Raw genomic sequence first — 3,717 nt, 5'->3', positions numbered from 1 at the left:
TCATTGTTGGTGCACAGAAAATCCACTAAGTTTTCTATGTTGATTTTGTGTTCTTTTAAATAATCAGATGTAGGAGTTCAGGGAAAGAGCCTCAAGTATTTAGATATAGTATCATGTCATCTGCATATAAGGATAATTTAACTTCTTCCTTCCCTACTTGAATTGTTTTTTTCTTCTCTTGTCTTGTTGTTCAGCTATCATTTCCAGAACTATAATGAATAGGAGTGCTTGCCTTTATAAGAAATCATTTAAGGTTTTATGTTAAGTGTGATATTGACTATTGATTTATCATGTAAAAGCTTTATTATGTTGAGGTACTTTATTTCTGTCCTTAGTTTCTTTCCAGCTTTTATCCTACAAAGACTTTGAATTTTGGCAATACTGCCAAAGGCTATCTACAAATTCAATGCAAAAAATCTATCAATATTCTAACCTCATTCTTCAATGAAATAGAAGAAGCAACCCAAAAATTCATATGGAACATTAAAAGACCCCGAATAGCAAAAACAATCCTTAGCAGAAAGAACAGTGCTGGAGGAATATCAATACCAAATTTCAAACTCTACTACAAAGCCAAAGTCATCAAAACAGCTTGGTACTGGCACAAGAACAGACCTGAGGACCAATAGAATAGAACTGAAGACCCAGAAATGAACCCACAGACCTATAGCCACCTAATCTTCGATAAGGGAGCTAAAAAAATAGAATGGAAGAAAGGCAGCCTCTTCAGCAAATGGTGCTGGCAAAATTGGTTAAACATCTGTAGAAAACTAAAGCTAGGTCCTTGTATATCACCCTGCACCAGAATCAACTCCAAATGGATCAAAGACCTCCAAGTCAAAGCAGACACCCTGAAAACATTACAGGAAGGAATAGGAGAAAGTCTAGGGCTCCTTGACACAGGTCGGAATTTTCTTAATAAAGACCCAGAAACACAACAAATCAAAGAAAGGTTGAACAAATGGGATTGCATGAAAGTACAGAGCTTCTGCATGACAAAGGATATACCTAACAAGATCAATAGAAAGCCCACAGATTGGGAGAAGATCTTCATTAGCCATAAAACTTACAAGAGTCTCCTATCTAAAATATCCTTAGAACTCAAAAAATTAAACCCCCAACAACAAATCCTCAAAGAAATAACTGGGCTAAAAAATTAAAGAGAAACTTCTCTGAAGAGGAAACAAGAATGGCCAATAGACACATGAAAAAATTCCCAACTTCTCTAACCATAAAAGAAATGCAAATCAAAACCACTTTGAGATTCCACCTCACCCCAGTTAAGAGTGGCTATAATCAAGAAATCTAATAACAATAGATGCTGGAGGGGATGTGGCCAAAAGGGAACCCTACTGTTCAAGCAATTTGGAAAACAGTGTGGGGGTTCCTCACATAGAGCTCCCCTATGATCCACCAATCCCACTTTTGGGCATTTACCCAAACTATCACAAACAAGGCTATACTAAAGCTACCAGCACATTATTTATGATAGCTAAGATATGGAACCAACCCAGATGCCCCTTAGTAGATGAATGGATCAACAAAATGATATATATGTATATATGTTTATATATATATGAAATCTATGCCTCCATCAGAAAGAACAACATGGCCCCATTTGTTAGGAAATGGAAAGACTTGGAAAAATTATATTAAGTGAAGCAAGCCAGGCCCAAAGAAATATAGGTCCCATGGTTTCCCTTATTTGCAATAACTAGTATATGTCCAGGACAAGCAGAAAAGCTCAAAAGCTATGTACATATGACCATATAAGATGATGCTAAGTGAAATGAACCTCAAGATAGGGACACAGGAGGTTTTATCTTTCTTGCTGTTGTTTTAAACATATTTATAATGTAGTATGTGATTTTTTTATTTATTTTGTATGTTCTTCCCCCATGGTAGAACTCCTATTTTCAATGTATTTGATTCAGTGCCCTGCATCTTGTATCTACATTTTTTCTAATTTGGGGATGGGAAGGGATATAACAAAATGCTGAAATAAGAATACAGTTGACACATTGTAACTATGAGATGTACAAGACAATATGTTGAAAACGAACTATACAACTTCCTTGGGGGGAGGGAGGAGTTGGGGGGGTGGAGAGAGAAGGGATGGTAGGGGAAAAACAAAGGAGGAGGTAACAACTCTCCATAGGAAATGTACTCATTACCTTACTCATGTAACCCCTCTGTACAGTATTTTTTTTTACTGTGAAAATACCTTACAGAGGGGTTACAATTACATGAGCAAGGTAAGGAGCACATTTCTTATCAAGCATTGCTGCCTTCTCCTTTGTTTCCCCTTCCCATCCCTTCCCATAGTCCCCTCTTCCCCCTTCCCCACCCCCCCACTCCCCCACCAGCCAAAGTTGTAAAGTTTGGTTTTCAACATAACATCTTGTACATCTCATTGTTGCAATGGGTCCACCTGTATCCCTATTTAAACAATTTGTTTTTTTCCCTTCCCCCTCCACAAAGTATACCGACATCAAATACAGTGAAAACAGGAGTTATATTGTGGGGGAGGGAAATACAAAGCAACAGGAGTTGCGATCCTAATATCCGACAAACTAGACTTCAAATTAATTAAAATTAGTGAGAAGAGATAAAGAAGGTTGCTACATACTAATTAAGGGATCTCTCCTTCAGGAGGATATTACAATTCTAAATATCTATTCATCAAACAATGGAGCACCCAAATTTATCCAAGAAACACTACTTTCCCTCAAATGTACAGTATTTTTACAATAAAAATATATACAAAAAAGAGAAATTACAAAGAAACTGGCAAAAGAAAAAAGATTTTGAATTTTATGAAAGACTGTTTTGACATTCAAATAATAATAAGCTTCTTGTTTCTGATTCTGTTTATGTGCCATATTGTGTTTATAGATTCTCATACATTGAACCAAACAGGCATATCTGCAATAAATCCAACTTCTCATTGTGCAAACATTCTGACATATTGTTGAATTGTTTGCAGGTAATTTAAAATATTGCATCTATATTAGTGACTTGTCTATAATTCTTTTGCTGTGCCTCTGTCCAATTATGGAATGAGTATAATACTGATTTCAAAAAATGTGTTTGATGGTTTTCCTGCCTTTCCTACTACATGGTACAGTTTAAGCAGCACTGATGTAGTTATTCTTTGAAAGCCTGGCAGATTTCATCAGGGAAGCTACCAGGTGCTGGTCAGTTGTTTATTGGGAGACTTATTTTTACTACTGTTGCCATCTCCTTGCTCATTATAGATCCTTGATCATTATAGATAGGGGGTTATATCTTCTTGGTTCTCTTTTGGTAGGTCAACTCAATCTAGAAACATTTATTTTTTCCTGTATTTCACAGTTTATATAAATATATTTTCAAAGTATCCTTCATGATCATCTGGATTTCATGTGTAATGTTGTGATATCTTTATTTGCCTAATTGTATTCATTTACATATTTTCCTCTTCCTTTTAATCAGATTGCATAATAGTTTATGTCATTTCTTTTTCTTTTTTCTGTTTGTTTGTTCTGGGGCTTGAACTCTGGGCCTGGGTGCTGTCCCTCAGCTTTTCAGTTCAAGGCTAGCGCTTTACCACTTGAGCCACAGTGCCACTTCCAGTTTTCTAGTGGTTAATTGGAGATAAGAGTCTCATGGAGTTCCCTGCCCAGGCTGGCTTTGAACCTCAGTCCTCAGATCTCAGCCTCCTGAGTAGCTAGGATT

Source organism: Dipodomys ordii, unplaced genomic scaffold (genome assembly GCF_000151885.1).
Source record: "Dipodomys ordii isolate 6190 unplaced genomic scaffold, Dord_2.0 Scaffold176, whole genome shotgun sequence".
Taxonomy (NCBI): domain Eukaryota; kingdom Metazoa; phylum Chordata; class Mammalia; order Rodentia; family Heteromyidae; genus Dipodomys; species Dipodomys ordii.
Note: the sequence above shows the minus strand (reverse complement) of the source record.